Raw genomic sequence first — 15,531 nt, 5'->3', positions numbered from 1 at the left:
TTCTTCCCAGGCACAGTCTGTCTGTTTCATAAAGAGAGGATGGGAGCTCTAGGACAACTACTGCTTCACTGCGGTCTCTTGGGACATCCATGGATGCCCAGGAGGATAGAGAAGGGTAGCACAATATCCTTGGGCATGGAGTTTGTTTTGGACATCTTCCTTAAAGCAGCTGTCGCTAGTCAGGTCTTCCTCAGGTTGCTTTTCCCCTTGATGGCTTTGCTTATTCCATGTGCAACATGCTTGGACCGCCACCTTCCCCTTCATTCTGAGAGATGACTTTCAATTTCAGTAATTATGTCAATTTCCTTATTTTAGCTCTGTGGTCTGTCATGATTCATTATTCCACATAGCCAACATATATGGCATCTTTATGTGTCACATTCTGTGTGAAAGAAGCCCTAAGGAGATTCTATTCAAACCCCATCCGTGTAAACTTCTCAAGCTTTATTTCAAACTTGCAGTGTCTGGCAGTCAAGCAGAAATTCAGCAAGGTGACCAGTGCCAAGCGTGAAGATGGAGCAGTAGGGATGGAGGATGTTTTTGTGGTGTTTTGATCATCTCCTAGCATGTGCAGTGCATTGTAGTTTGTGTCACTGTCTTCTGTTTTTTTTTTTTTTTTTTGGTGGTACCGGGGGTGGAACCCAGAGGCTTTCTACTTCCGGGCTATACTCCCAGACCCATTTTATATTTTATTTGGAAACAGGGTCTCACTAAGTTGCTGAGAACCTCACTAAGTAGCTGAGGCTGGCTTCGAACCTGCGCGATCCTCCTGTCTCAGCCTCCCAAGCGCGGGGATTACAAGCGTGCGCCACCACACCCGGCTTGTGTCACTGTCTTCTAAACTAGTCTGCTTCTCAAGGGCAGGAACTCTTATTTCTTTGTGTCACCAGCATGTGCAGAGCCTCCTGTGTGCTGGTGGCCCGTATCTCAAATTCAGAGAAGAGACGCCTCTGTGCTTAAGGAGCTGTTAACCTGACGGAGTGAGATCGACCTGTCATGCTCAGATTCAGGAAAAGAGGAGAGCAGAGCGGAAGAACACCTGGCTGTCTGGAGAAAGGCTGTCAGGGACAGCGAGAGAACATGTTGCTTAGGATGCAGCACTTTGGAGACCAATCAAAAGCTAAGTGATAGGGAATCACGGCAAGATGCAGCTAGCGAGGCTGTGGTGTTTGGTGTGTCAAGAGAGACTTGAAGCTATGGAGTGTCATGGTGGGCATTTAAGACTGGGTATTCTGTTAACAGATCAGAGGCAGAGACCAGTTAGTAGGGATCTCACACTTTTTTTCTAGTTCAGGGGCACCTGCACTAAAGCAGTACCTGAGCAGTGGAGGGGTGAACTTGGTTGTGGGCCATGATGGGCAGCAAAGGGTTGCCAAGGTTCGGCCTTGGACAGCAACTGTGCCTGTCCCGACACAGGATCCCATGTTCTTAGCACCCTCCCGATGCTCATCTCTGTTCTGCCCTTGGTTACTCAGTTCCTCGGTGTAGCCCGAGGGGCAGACACAAAGGGGCCATGCCTGTGCTCCGCGCTAGGGGCATGCTCATTCCATCCACAGCGCGAGACCTGTGCTTGCAGAGAGGCCTGGATGGAGACCTCTCTTTCTGGCTCTAGCAAGTGGCCCCTTCCTCCCCACTGAGCCTCCATAGTCCTTGAGAAGCAGAATTACCTTGCAGGTTGAAGGCCATTGAGAACTTTCCCTTTACTCAAGGCTAGGTACTCAAGGCTCATTGTGTAGTCCAAAGAAAAGCTACTCCTGATTCTTAGAATGGATTATTGTTCCCTGCCCCCTTACTTATTGATTGGCACCTGAGCATTCAACCCAAGCTGTGCTTTCTTGCAACTGAGGCCACAATAAAAGCTGCTGTTACCTGCTACAGTGGCCGAGGCCAGCTGCCCAGATCCATATGGCTGCTCAAATCTGCTGCCATGGTTGCAGCAAGCGCCTCTTCTAGCTTACTGTGGGTTGGTTTTATCTGAGATCCCTCTTGAAATGGTGGTCAAGACAATGTCTGCCACATTGTCTCTGAGCCATAGCATCAAAAGTACATTAGAGCTGGGTGTGGTGACACACACTGGTAGTCCCAGTACTTGGGAGGTTGAAACAGGAGGATGGCAGGTTTGAGGCCAGCCTCAGCAACTTAGTGATACCCTGTTTCAAATACAAAATAAGGTTGAAAGTGTAACTTGGAGATAGGATGCTCCTGGATTGAACCCCCAATACCACAGAAACAAAAATGTATTAGAGGTTGAAGATGAGTTTGTTTTTTTTTTTTTTTCGGGTCTGGGGATGGAACCCAGGGGCATTTGACCTCCGAGCTACATCCCCTACCCTATTTTTTATTCTTTATTTTGAAACCGGGTCTCCCTGAGTTGCAGAGGGCCTCACTAAGTAGCCGAGGCTGTCTGCGAACCGCGATCCTCCTGTCTCAGCCTCCCGAATGCTGGGATTACAAGCATGCGCCACCAAACCCAGCTGAAGATGAGTTTAACACAGCCCATTTTTCCTGCATTCTGATGGATGGAGACAGATGCCAGAACGCATTTACAGAAATGCAATAAAACAGAGATCAAAGTGTTATCTTTATTTCAGGATGGGCAAATGTCTAATCAACCCCCTCTGTAATGTAAATTCTCTTGGCAAAGATGGCCTAGCCCCAAGACTGGTAAGGCCCTCCTGTCTCCTTGGGGAGCAGAGTGTCCTGGTGTGGCAGGGAGAGCATTGTTTGGAGCAGACTCAGTGTTTCTTCAGTTGGCCCTGTGGCTCACAGCCCTGCCTCACACACTTGGCCGGCGAGGGCAGTGGGAAGGAAGGGCCTCCCCTCTAAAGTGACCCCCAACTTAAGTGGGCAGGGAGCAAAGGGGTAGGTGGAAAGGCCTAGAGCTCCTAGATCCCCCCCAAAAATAAAAATCCAACACCTGAATGCAGGGTCCAGCCTGAAGGCACATCCTGGTGTGAGCTTTTGAGGTCTGATGTGGGACATTAAAGAGGTCCAGTGAACTCAGCTGCTGTGTCTGGGGCTGGTTTCAGACACCCCAAGTTGAGGTAAGTGCTAGTCAGGACCAACAGAAGAGGGGAGACAAGCTGGTTATTAGAGACCACACCCAGGGGAGAGGGCAGCATCCACATACTTCTTCAAGGATATGTAAGGGAAATGGTGGGTTTTCATGAGAAAATTCAGGAAGTTTGAAAGAAAGGGTGGGTAAAGATTTTACAGTTGCCTACTTCCAAATTAAGCTCTTCTTCTGAAGTTATGATGGGAGTCTCCAAGAATTTTCTCCTGATTAGCCTGTGACATCATTACTTTGAAAGGCCAAGGGTTCTCTATCCAACACTATCTACTCTTGAGTTTCCTGATTTAATTCACTACAAGAGGATGGCTGTATGTTCTCAGCGGAAATTAGAACTACAAGAGAGCCTGTAGCTTTTGGCCCAATTTCTTGCTGTGAGTCCATTAAGGTATTACTCCTGGTTGAAGTTTGCCCACAGCCTAATATTGTAAAGCAGCCAAGCTATCTTAATAATGGGCCAATATTTATATATTACCAGGCTCTCATTAGACTTTTTATGCGAGCAAGCTTTAAATTCTCAAGCCATGGTTATGGAGATATGTTGTTTTAGGGTAAAATAAAATCCATTGGAATGAGTGCATCACTCTGTGTTAGCACTTTTCAAGTAAGTGGTCGCATTTATTTGCAACATTTCCATAAGTGGAAGAGAGAAATTAACAGAATTATGCATGGGATGCGCTTGGTTCTAGTTCAAAGCAATAGAGAAGATTTTCAGGGGGAAACATTGATATGCTTGTCACTGTCAAAATGTAGGATTAATTTTTAACAAAAAAATCCAAATAAACCATGGATTGTAAATTCATGAGGAAAATGCACAAAAATATTCCCTGCTTGAATTTCATACATCTTCCTCACATAAAAAGAAATCGCAGAAGTTTTTCTTGGAGAATAAATTATCTACGATTTACTAGTTATTTTCCCATACTAAGAAAAGTCAGGCTGGGCATGGTGGGGGCACAGGCTTGTAATCCCAGTACTTGGGAGGATGAGACAGGAGTTTCATGGGTTTGAGAACAGCTTCAGCAAATAGTGAGACCCTCATTAACCTAGTGAGACCTTTTTTCAAAGTAAAATTTTAAAAATAAGGGCTGACGATATAGCATGGAAGTAGAATGCCTCTGGGTAGAATGTCCCCAGTAACACACACACATACACACACACACACCATCATATCTTCCAATGACTAAATGCTTGAGCATCGCTACCCCACCCTTTTTTTCTGTCTAGGATGATTGAGCCTGTGAGGTTAAAAAGTCTGGAGAAAGGCTAATATTGATTAGGGTTTCAAGGTGCCTGTGATTCACTCCTGTGGTTTGATAGGAACCGAGCCGTATGCATTTGGAGGGTTTTTCCTGGCTTCCTCTAAAAATTTTGTGCAGAAAGAATGATGATGAATACATTTTTTCTTACCAGTGTTGTGAGGTATAGGGGTGGGGAGAATGGACATGGAAATCATGAAACTTATAATCATGAATCTTGTAGGGAAAAAAAAAAATCAAAACTGAAAACAAAACCCAAATCTCTCAACAGCAAATTAAGGATCAAAGCCAGGAACGCTCTCAATACAGCATGTTGCGGAATCCGGAGAAGAGTAACTGAGTGATCTGCTTTGTTGAGGAAAAAGAAAAGAAAATGGGTTTCAAATGCAGAAGAGAATCAAAGATTTCTATTGCACAGAAATGTCTTTCCAGGGAGGTTTTAAATAGAACAATCTGGTGTTTAGAGGCGGGGTAGTGAGTGGAGTGCCCAGGAATGAATACGTGCATCATAGTTCTCCACAATGGGCAGCTATGACTGTCATATCCACAAAGCTCTTTTTATAAAGCCTTTTATAATGGTATGCATGCATTCTTTTTCAGATTCTATGCCTTAAGTGCCAGAGACTCAGCTGTGTTTCTTGTCAGTAAGCTGTCTCTTGTACTTCCTATAGTTAAATACCTTCTTTATATTAGGACTTTAAAAAGTATTTCCCGAATGAAAACAAAAGTCTTTGAATCCTGGCCTCCCCCCCTCCCCCCGAATACCTTTGAATTAAGGTCATTTATTTATTGGTGGCTATTTATTGAGCCGGGCACTATGCTAGGTTGTAGAATAGAAGCAGCCAACAAGATGGTCCCTGATTTCAGAGAATTAATTCCAGAGAGACTAATTTCAGGGAAGCTAATTTTGGAGAACTAATTTGGGAGAGTATGTGAGAATGACAATGTTATGTGTTGGTGTAAAGAAAGCCAAGACAGGGCAAGGAGCAGGCCGACCAGGCTGTTGCTGTTTTAGAAGGGGTGTCTGGAAAGCCTTGCAGGTTGAGGTGGCCACAGTGTCTTGAATCTAATGAGTCAGCAGGTACTTCTGGGAAGGGTTTCAGGTGTGTCCAGGAGTCAGCATGGCCGAGGTGAATGAAGCTGGGACAGTGGGAGGGGTGGGGTGCTCCTTACAGCCTGCCCCAAGGACTCTGGTTTTGCTTTTCTTTTCTTTTTTACTTTCTAATGGTACTAAAGATTGAACTCGAGGGCATTCTACCTCTGAGAATGAGGGCATTCTACCTCTGAGATACATTCTCAACCCTGTTTTATTTTATTTTGCAAAAGAATCTCACTGGACTTGGATTTTATTCTGAATGAAAAGGGGACCAATTGTAGTGTGTTGAACAGAGGCATGATATGCATTTTTACTTGATGAAAATTCAAATCACTGAATTCCATACAAAAAGCTAACTACGGTTTGTCTTAGTTCACACCACAAAGGAAATCACACAGATTCCAAATGTTCCCATCGGAGTCTGGGCCCAACCCTTTATAGCTTACTTCAAGGCGAGCCTAGGAAACACCACTGCAGCTCATGGCTGACATCAAGTGGATATTTGCATGCATAATTGTTTCTACATAATCAAGTGTAGAAACATAATGTGGAGTCGACCACCTCTTGATTAGGAATTAAAAACAAATTTTATTTCCCATAATTTTTAAAATTCATTCATCTCTTGATGGACACCTAGCTTGGCTCCATACTTTGGCTATTGCAAATTGTGCTGCTATGAACATGGGTATGCACATGTTACTCTAGTTCTTTGATTTCAACCCCTTTGGAAAGATACCCAGGAGTGGTATAGCCAGATCGTATGGTGGATCCATACCTAATTTTCTAAGGACTCTCCTCACTGATCTCTATAGTGGCCACACTAGTTTGCTGTCCCACCACCAACGGTGTAAGAGTTTCTGTTTTCCCACATCCTTGCCAGCATTTGTTGTTATTTGACTTCTTCATGCTTGCCACTCTGGGGTTAGATGGAATCTTCGTGTAGTTTTGATTTGCATTTTTCTGATTGCTAATGATGAATATTTTTTCATGTATCTATTGGCCATTTGTATCTCATCTTTTGTGCAGTGTCTATTCAATTCAGTTGCCCATTTTTCTTTTCTTTTCTTCTTTCTTTTCTTTCTTTCTTTCTTTCTTTCTTTCTTTCTTTCTTTTTTTTTTGCAGGTCTGGGAATGAATCCTGGCATTTGACCTCTGAGCTATACCCCCTGCCCTATTTTTTATTCTTTTTTTTAAAAGCAGGGTCTCACTAAGTAACTGAGGCTGTCCGCGAACATATTCTATCAGAGGGGTAGCTGGTCTTCTCTGATTCTATAGGCTTTCTCTTTAGATTCTTGATGGTTTTCCTTGATGAGCAGAACATTTTTAGTTTGATGCCACCTCACTTGTTCCACCACGCCCGGCCTAATTCTTGTTTTAATTCCCTGCACTTTGGAGGTCTTACTGAGGAAGTTACTACCTGTGCCTGTATGTTGTAGTGTTGAACCTATTTCCTCCTCTAAGAGCTTCACAGTCTCTGGTCTGATTTCTAGGTCTTTGATCCATTTTGAGTTGATTCCTGTGCATGGCGAGAGGTAAGGATTTAGTTCCATCTTTCTACAAATGGATAGCCAGTTCTCCCAGCACCATTTGGTGAAAAGGCTGTCTTTTTCTCCAGCATATGAGTTTGGCCCCTTTGTCAAAGATCAATTGACTTTAAGTGTGTGGGTTTGTTTCTACATCTTCTATTCTGTTCCATTGGTCTGTGTGCCTGTACAGATTGCAAAATTATGGGAAATACACACAATGGAATTCTACTCAGCAGTAAAGAAGAACAAAATCATGTCATTCACAAGAAGATAAAAAGACCTGGAGAACATTATGTTAAGTGAGATCAGCCAAGCACAGAAAGAGAAGGGAAATATGTTTTCTCCAATATGCTCAAGCTATGGAGTATTAGGGATACCAGAGGGACTCCAGAAAATGGAGGGGAAACCTCAGCAAAGCCAGAAAGGAGAAGTAGGGGAGGAAGAAGGCTGAAGTTAATAGAAAATCTACATTTGAATATGTGTCTACATGTGAATATAACATTGTTAACCTGGATACTCAGTACTGGGAGGGAGGAAAAAGGGGAAGTTGGGGGCACCAAGTACTGAGTGAATAGATGCCATTGCCAACATGATCCACATTATGATGTGGGACTATAGTGCACCAATAAAAATAAATAAAAATAAAAGCCCCAAACCACAAATTTTAACAGTCACATCTAGGATGCTAGAACGGTCATAATTTTATTAGGATTTGCCTCATTCCTCTTTGGCCCGCATTCAGGTGTTTGTATTTCTTTATCAGGTCATTGTTAGAGCTGATGGGCTCTCACCAAAAGATGGGGTCATAAAAATTATGGTCTGGTGGAGTGGGAAAGAGTATTGGGGTCAGCATCAAATTGGATCAACCAGGAGAAAATGCCCTTGCTCCAGGGTGGCCCTCAGAAGAGTGTGTGCGAGCCTGGCGTGATGGCACATACCTGTAATCCTGGTACTCCAGAGGCTGAGAGAGGAAGATCATGGGGGGGGGGGGTTGAAGGCTAACCTTAGCAACTTAACAAGACTGTTTCAAAATAAAAGGGCTGGGTGAGGGGTGTAACTCGGAGGTGGTACATCCCTGGGTTTAGTCCACAGTGCCACACACGAAAAAAGATAGTGTGCTTGTAAATGGTGTTTTGGTGTGTGTGCTCCAAGTCTGGGCTTGACTCAGGTTGTCACTGACTTATGAAATCTGACCAGTAGGGCCTTGTGGTAGAAAATTCATGGCAATGAGAAGTAAAGTTACATAAAGGTGGGTGTTTCCCAAAGCTTAGATGGAGTGCTTCAGTGTAGCAATCAAGGGCTTTAGCTTGACAATTGGATTTATCTGGTTTCACATTTTACTCTATTTACCAACTACAAGAACTTGGGCAAGTTATACTCTCTCAGTTCTAGTATCTACTTGACAAGGATATTTTCTGAAGCCAGGTAATTTATGCAAAGCCTCTGATACACTAGCATCCAATAAGCAGTCAGAAACAGCTATCTAGGTGTTACTGTTTAAAGGAAGCACAAGCAGCCTTTGGAGACAGGGAAGCAGCCTACCGTAGTGATAAGTGTTAAAATTTTCACCCTAAGCATGTAGCACTGGCAGAATTTTGGAGGCATGGGGAGGGAATGGGGTGGGGATCGGGTAGGGGCTAACTGGGCGATTGTATGTCTACAAAAGTTTTTTATTTTTAATTTTATTTTTATTGCACCAATAAAAAATTAAAAAAATTATATCATAAATTTTTTGTGTGTGGTACTGGGGTTCCTGGAAGCCATTTTACCTCTGGGCTACACTCCCAGACCTATTTTATTTTTGGAAACAGGGTCTCTTAAGTTAGCGAGGCTGGCTTCGAACCTGCGCGATCCTCCTGTCTCCGCCTCCCAAGTGTGGGGATTACAAGCCTGCACCACCACGCCTGGCTATATTGGCAGAATTTAAATTTAAGATGTCATATTTGTAAGATCAGTTTGATCCATACTGATTTGGGAGTAGTTGAATTTTTTTTTTTTTTTTTTTTTTGGTGGTACTGGAGTTTCTGGAAGCCCTTCTATCTCCGGGCTACACTCCCAGACCTATTTTTACATTTTTATTTGGAAACAGGGTCTCCTAAGCCAGCGTGCGCGGCTGGCTTCGAACCTGCGCGATCCTCCTGTCTCTGCCTCCCAAGCACGGGGATTACAAGCGTGCACCACCACGCCCGGCCAGTAGTTGAATATTTTAATCAAGATATATTATTATGCTACTTAGAAATTCAAACCATTCAGTGGTTCACTACTTTTTTTCTGTGTGTGTGTGTGTATGTGTGTGTGTGTGTGTGTGTGTGTGTGTGTGTGTGTTACTGGGGGTTGAATTCCAGGGACATTCTACTTCCAAGCTACACCCCCAGCCTGAGTTTTTTTTCCCTTTATTTTGAAATAGGGTTTCACTAAATTGCGGAGAGCCTCACTAATGAGCTAAGGCTGGCCACGAACCAGGATCCTTCTGTCTCAGTTTCCCAAGCACTGGGATTACAAGCATGCACCACTACACCTAGCTGGTTCATTACTTTTAAGAAGAAAAAAGACCCAAATATTGGCTCTGTTTCCTGCTTCTCTTTCTTTTTTAACGCGGCACTGGGGATGGAACCCAGGGGCATTCTACCTCCAAGCTATACCCCCAGCCCTATTTTTTATTTTGAAACAGGGCCTAAGTAGCTGAGTTTGTCTTTGAACTGCAATCCTCCTGTCTCAGCTTCCCCAATGCGGGGATTACAAGCGTGCGCCACCACGCCCGGCCTCCTGTCCCTCTTTATCCTCGTGTCTCACTATTCTTTCCTTAGTTTCTGCATTTCAGACTGGGTGGCATTATCAGGTCCTCCAATGTCTTGTCATGGCTACAACTCCCACTTGAGCCCCCCCCCCCCAACACCCAAGCTAGTGCCCTGGTTTTCTTTTTTTTTGTGTGTGTGGGGGGCTGTGAGTATGTGACTTTGGGGATTGAACCCAGGGGCATTTTACCTCCAAGCTATACCCCTGGTCCTTTTTATTTTTTGAAACAGGTCTTGCTAGGTTGCAGAGGGTCTTGCTACTTGCTAAGGTTGTCCTCGAACCTGCAATCCTCCTGTCTCAGCCTCCCAAGTACCAGGATTACAGGCATTGCCACACCTGGCTTCTGGTTTCCTCTTTAAGGTTAGGCACTCATTCCTCCAGATGCTGAGACTTCTGGTGGCTGATGGTTCTCATTCAACTCCTCCCCCAACCCCCCAAAAAGACAGCAACCTCACCCAAGGTCACGCACCTCCTGGTAACAGGTCTATAGGGAAGCACATGTCTGGCCACTGGCTTCAGCCTTTAAGGGGCCATCCACGGGCAGAGTTCGCTATAGAACTGGGTGCAGCTTAAACTGCAGCCTCAGCTCACTCCTTTACCCTCCCATCTATCCCCGCTCCTCATCCTCACACATGCTGTTCTGAGAGCAGCCCTCGATAAAAACCACCTGCATACATGTCTCAGCCTTGGTTTCCTGAGGAGCCCAGCTGATGGCCCAGCCTGGTAGGCAGGGGGAGCCTGAGGTGCCCCCAGGTTTCCGGCAGGAGACAGTGCATGATGTCATCTACCCAGCTGGGGAGCACAGGAGGAAGAACAAATAGAAGTTGAAGCCAGGGATGCTGGAAAAGAGATGTTTTGGAGGTGCTATGTCTGAGAAGCCTGTGGGAGAGCCGAGAGTTTAATGCTTAGAGGAAAGACCTGGGCTGGAGGTACAGATGTGGGAGTCATCAGCACACCAAACCAAAGACACCAAAGAGATCCCCCAGGAAAGTATAGAATGAGGGAAAACAGAACTTGTGTGACCTGGGAGCCAACAAAGGAACAGGGCAAGGAAGACAACTTAGGGTGAAGTGTGATCAGAGAGTAGGAAACCAGGAGTGTGGGAATTAAGGATACCCGGGCATGGTGGTGCATGCCTGTAATCCCAGAACTTGGGAGGCTGAGGCAGGAGCATCACAGGTTTGAGGCCAGCCTCAGCATCTGAGTAAGACTCTGAGCAACCTGAGACTTTGTTTCAAAATAAAAAAAAAAGGGCTTGGGGTGTAGCTCAGAGGTAGAATGTCCCTGGGTTCAACCCCACAACTGCCACCAAAAATAAACAAAAACCCCAAAGAACAACAAAAAAACAAACAAAACCCCAACGAAAGCCGCAGAGGGATTTGCAGGATTGCAGGCAGGTGCTTCGGGTACTGGAGTGAATGAGGTGCAACAGAGGGTTTCTAGGGTTTACTGACAGAGTCATTCGGACTTTGCCAAGGACAGTTAGTGGAGTGGGTAGAAGCAGCCAGATCCCAGCCAGCGAGGAGTTTTGGGGGGCGTGGGTGAAGAAGAGAGGGAGATGATGGTGGAGGAGAGGAGGAACAAGGACAGGCAGATACAGACAGAGAGGAGCACAAAGCACAGCAGTGTATTGTAAGTGATGGAGGAGGCCGGCCCAGCAGAGTCCACTTAGGACGGGATGAAGTGAGGGCCGCTGGAGTGGCAGCTAGTTAGAGGGTCTTGACGAGTGAGCACACAGGACTCATCTTGCAGAGGAAGAGCCACAGCTGCGGGCACTAAATAAAGGAAAATAAGACAGAGAAGCAGGTGACGAGAGCTACCTTTGTCTTTGTACTGAGGATTGAACCCAGGGCGGTCTACCTCCGAGCTACACGAACCTTCCCTCTACCCTCACGGCCCTATTTTTAATGTTTTGTTTTGAATCAGGGTTTTGCTAGGTTACCATGAGGCTAAGTGGCCTAGGCCTGGTCTCGAACCTGAGATCCTCCCGTCTCCGCCTCCCAAATGCTGGGATTACAGGCGTGCGCCACCACGCCCGCTTTAGCTATGACTTTTAAATAACTTTTTTTTTTAGCGACAACGTATAATTTTTAAGACACCGGGAACTCCACGTACTTTAATTATCACAACTCTACTAGCGGAATACCACACACCTGACCCGAGTGGGTGGGGCCAACGAGCGGGACCTGAGCTCTGATTGGCTCCTTCCCTCCCTCTGCGGAGCCCCGCCCAGTACCCGGGTATTTAGGAGAGCTCAGACGCCACCCATCACCTTGCTGAAGCTGACTTCAGACAGACAGTTCCCCTGGGAGGAGTGCCGGAGTTGAGGGGATGCACAATGGGGGTGAGTGTTGTTGTTTTGTTTTTGCTATTGGGGATGGAACCCAGGGGCATTCTATCTCTAGAGCTGCAGCCCTAGCCCCCCCCCCTTTTTGTTGTTGTTGTTTTGACACAGGGCCTCTTTAGGTTTGCCGAGTTTCCCTGAATTGCTGAGGTTGGTCTTGGGCCTGTGCTCTCCTGACGCAGCCTCCTAAGTACTGAGATTACAGGTGTGCACCAACACACTCTATGGTGATGGCGATTTTTAATTTTTATCATAGCTTTATTCGGGATAGAAATTGCATGATGGAAAATTCATCCACTTTACTCACAGATTTGTGCCACATTTTGAAAGTGAAAAGCAGTGTGCTGCTGAGCCACGGGCCGACCTTCTCCGTATGGTTGATGCGCAGACCTTGGGCTGAAGCGTTTCCCCGGCGTGAACCCTGCTCACAGCCCAGGCTTGAGCCCAGCCAAGTCTGACTCAGCAATTTGGTTTTTGAGAATTGGTATTAATCATAATAAGTCGTAATCTAGCTATCTGCTAATAGGGTACTTGTTAAAACCATCCTGCAGCCCTACCTCTGTGAATGGGAAGTCTCAATTATTGCCTATCCTTGGTTGCTTATGGTCGAAAAGATAAATTTTCTCTCTCAAAAACGTGTTATGATTGGTGAACAAGTTTACTGTCCCATTTGTGGAGTTATATTTAGAAACAGGTTCTCCTTGTGTTGACAGAAGGGTAGTGACTGAATTCTGTAGGGACCAAGTGGCGGGTGGTAGGGAGCTGATGTGGCCAGCAAAGGGGCGAGAGCTGTCCTATGAGATACAGAAGCTGAGCGACTGTGGTTGGTGTCCTGCCGACTGAGAGGCGGTCACCCTGAGCCTGCTCCAGGAGGAAAATTAGCCCTGGGAATTCACCACACCTGGACTGCAGCGTGGTTCTTATTTCCCCAAATGGGAATCAGAAAGCAACCTAGTTTGTCCCTTTGGGCTCCCTCCGAGACCCCAGTGATCCTGTGAACAGGCCCTTTGTTGTGCTTGAAGTTAGAAGCAGGCCTCTCAACCACCGTCTTTGCAGGAGGTTCAGCTGATTTCTCCAAAAGAATATCCATTACTTTTTATGTCTTCATGGATAGGCTGACGGATTCAAGAAGTGGTTAGCCAAACCTTACTAAACAGTCACACCTCTAAGCAGGAAGAGTCTTGGTTTTGTTATAACACCATAGAACAAGATGGCTTACTCAGTTCTATCAGAAACCCAGGCCGCCCTTACATTCAGTCTTGTTCAAAAACCTCAATACACCAAACAACTCAATTCTAAGCTCTTTCTCAGTGTACTTCCTATGGGCACCCTTATACTGAAAAAGCTGAATTCAGCCAGCAGGAGGAAACTTTTACCCCGATCATCTCAGGTGTTTCCTATTACTATCAGATAATGAAAAACTTTCTAGTTACCTTCAGACCCAAGATCTGAATTAATATTCTCACCCATGGCATAATACTTTCTCTTATCCACTTCAAAACTTCAGTGACATTATCTAAAAACACTAAGCTAGTGTTTATTAAAAAGCAACAATCACTTGCTGGGTTCCTGTCCCCATGCACAGTTCTGTTGATCCAAGACACCATTCTAAACATTTGTGTTTAAATACCATTGCTAACCGGGCATGGTGGCGCACGCTTGTAATCCCAGCTTTCAGGAGGCTGAGACCAGAGGATCGCAGTTCGCAGACAATCTCAGCTTCTTAGTGAGTCCTCTGCAACTCAGACTCGGTTTCAAAATAAAGAATAAAAACTAGGACAGGGGGTGTAGCTCAGAGTTGGAAAGCTCCTGGGTTCCATCCCCAGACCCGCAAAAAAACAAAAAACAAAAACAACAAAAACAACAAAAAAAAAACATTGCTGACATTCAGCTCTGTGGTGCTCAAGTTCTGCCACCTGGTGGTAATTTGAAGAACTGAGGGATGATTCCTTGCCGACATACTGTGCCCTGCTATCCTCACCTGGGTCTTCCCCACTGATCTCGAGACAGCAAATTGAAGGTCTGACAAAGCAGCAGGTCAGCCTTGTTGACTTAAAACCTTTCTCGAAAAACTTGTTAAAAATAAGGGGGATGGCTTGTCATAGCCATGTACACTTTTCCCTGGTAAGTTTTTAAAAAAAATGTTTTTAGTCTTTCTATTTTTTTGAAACAGGGTCTGAGTTGAGAAGAGCCTTGCTAAATAGCCAGGGCTGTCCACGAACTGTGATCCTTCCATCTCCGCTTCCTGAATGCTGAGATTACAAGTGAGCACCACCACGTTCAGCTCCCTGGTAGGCTTTTTAGACCCAAAGATCTGCTCTAGCAGGCCTAGCTGTGGCCGTGTTTGCGTGCATTGGGGGCAACTTGATTGCACCTGATGTTCTCGTTAAGCCTGGCAAGAATGTCTCTTGGAGCAATACTACACCTGTGACTCGTGTATACCAAGAGCTGACTCAGTTCAGCTGGTGCTGTCAATCTCCTGCTGTAGGACTTGTGACAGCTGGCCCTCCTTACTCTGAGCTGTGACTTTTGAGGCAGCGCTTCTGCAACAGCGTAGGGAGCACACAAATGTAGACCGCCCGGTGTCCTTGTAGTCCATGGGGAAATTGCCCATGTATCTCTTTCTAGTACTTTTATAGGTTATTGCCATTTCTTCATCCTCTTGGTTTAATAAAGCACCTTATAACTGGTCTATTTTCATCCACACTTGCCCTTTTAAAAAGCTCTCATGGAGGCCAATGTTATGGCCTCTCACCAACTCTTCTCTGCATTACCTCCTCCACTAGATCCTAGAAATGTTTTTCTCTGCTAGCCAATGCTAAACATTGCCAACAGAGGGCACTAGAGAGACACTGGAGGAAGAAGGAATTTTCTCTCCTAGTTGGGATGTAGGGCTCTGTGCAGGCTCCTGCCCTGCGTGTAGCTTTCCTCAGGCTAGTGGGCCCAGCTGCTGTGCACCATGGCCAGCATCACCCGATGGTCACAAGCTTTCTGTGGCCCCTCTTGTAGCCAGTTTCAGAACAGAGTGCCTCTGGAATTACTTCCTTTTGAATTGCTTTTCCTAGTGCCCTAGGGGTACATTTTCAGCAGACTACCATTGAGACTCCTGCCACTGTGCAGGCCTCTAACCGTGCAGGATCTGAGGTCCTTGGATGGTGTCTGTTCCACCATCTGGAACCAGCCTGATGTTGTGTATATAGCTGTTTGTTTTTCTTAGTTTTCTTTATTATAGGTCAATCCCTCACTACCCGTCTCCTGTTAAATAGCCAATAATTGCTAATACTAAACTTTCCTTGTTAAAATTGTTGCATAGACTTTAACTCATACTGTGAATTTTTAGGGGGAAACTGGGGTTTGAACCCAGGGTGTTCTACCTCCAAGCTACACCCTTAACCCTATTTAAGTTGCTAAGGGTCTCGCTAAATTGCTGAGGCTGGCCT

Source organism: Muscardinus avellanarius, assembly GCF_963383645.1.
Source record: "Muscardinus avellanarius genome assembly, chromosome: 13".
NCBI lineage: Eukaryota > Metazoa > Chordata > Mammalia > Rodentia > Gliridae > Muscardinus > Muscardinus avellanarius.
The sequence above is the reverse complement of the archived record's forward strand: the minus strand, read 5'-3'. Positions refer to the sequence as shown.